This window comes from Tursiops truncatus, chromosome 10 (genome assembly GCF_011762595.2).
Source record: "Tursiops truncatus isolate mTurTru1 chromosome 10, mTurTru1.mat.Y, whole genome shotgun sequence".
Taxonomy (NCBI): Eukaryota; Metazoa; Chordata; class Mammalia; order Artiodactyla; family Delphinidae; genus Tursiops; species Tursiops truncatus.
Window position 1 is genome coordinate 21,309,261 of NC_047043.1, and position 1,422 is coordinate 21,310,682.

Sequence of the window (1,422 nt, forward strand, 5' to 3'; positions counted from 1 at the left end):
GAAAAAGACGGGGAAAAAACGAAAAGAGAAGAAGCCATTCTTGTGTTTGAAAACCCAGTTGTGATAACGGAGTTGAATATCGACGAGGGAACATCCGTTTATAAGCAGAGTGGACCAGCTGAAGTGTGTTGGACAGGAAACCCAGAGATCGATGCATCGGAACCAACCTTGGCTACAAGTTTTGTAGCAACTCCATTGTTAAGCTGTATTCAAACAGTTGAACTAAATCTACTTCTAGATCTTACATCATATTTCACCTTTCCTAAGGTATTTACCTTTCAAAAGTCACCTCTCAGAGGATCAGCCTGCCATAGAAGTGTGGCACGTAAGTCCCACGTTCTCACCTTTCATGGAAAAGTCTCGCCCTTCTGCTTGATAAATTAAGACATTTCTGATAAATTAAGACTCATTTGGCTGTGGCACAGTGCCCCGGGGTGTAAACATGCTCTCCTCTCGGACTCCCATCACGGGAACAATGGGAAGGACTGAATCCTTCAGTAGACGTAGTCTTGTACACGATTTCATGGAGGAGGGAGGAGGACAAATTCCACATTTATTTGCATTATGTGCTCCATTAAAGGGTGTTTAAATTATTATCTGTTTATCATCTCTGATTAATTATGTGCAAGTAGATGCAGATATAGCACAATCCACAAGAAGTATTTTTAATACAGATTTGGGTTCAAAAGAAAAACATCAGATCTCAACGTTTATACCTGGACTTGGTAGAGAGAAGCATCGTAGGAAAATCAAGAAGACACTAAATATAAAAAGATGTGGTATTGGAATAAAATTCTATGGGAGACACGGGCTGGAAATAACGAATTCAAGGAAATAAAAGATCAAAGGAAAATCTTTTACAGAAGTTTAACAAGGGCTTTCTCTTCTCTCTCTTTCTCAAAAGATGTTGGTAAGTATTAAATTACTATGGTTTTAAGATTCCTTTGATATAAGTTACTCTATCATTCAGAAAGATTGAACCTTATGAAGAAGAATGTTACATGTCCACTGAAAAAACATGTGAGGGGGAATATCGAATTTATCAAAATTCTGTTGGGGGTTAAGAATGCCCCCAAAGCAATTGAACTGTGCAAAGGAGACGTAGTAAAGAGGCCCACAGAGAGCCTGGGTAGCTCAGTTGGTAGAGCATCAGACTTTTAATCTGAGGGTCCAGGGTTCAAGTCCCTGTCCAGGCATGATGGACCTCTGTTTCCTTGGGCTACTAGTATTTAAGCTTTTTTCCCAAGGAAAATTTGGGTTAAACTTCGATGACTTTTACCAACCTACAGTGAGAAAAAGCCCAGAAGTCAGCTACCTTCAGCCTTAACTAGTAGTTGAGGTTTGATATTCTGTTCCAAACAAAAGATGATTTTAGCAGTTTATAATAATAGAGACTTCCTGAGGAATGCAGTACAAAACCCT

The 1,422-nt window shown here is 39.3% G+C and overlaps 1 non-coding gene across 1 annotated transcript; it reads left to right on the top strand.

Moving 5' to 3' along the window:
- The first annotated feature begins 1,123 nt into the window (after positions 1-1,123).
- TRNAK-UUU (transfer RNA lysine (anticodon UUU)) lies at positions 1,124-1,196 on the top strand. The gene has a single exon. It is a non-coding gene; the product is annotated as a tRNA-Lys (tRNA).
- Positions 1,197-1,422: the final 226 nt, after the last annotated feature.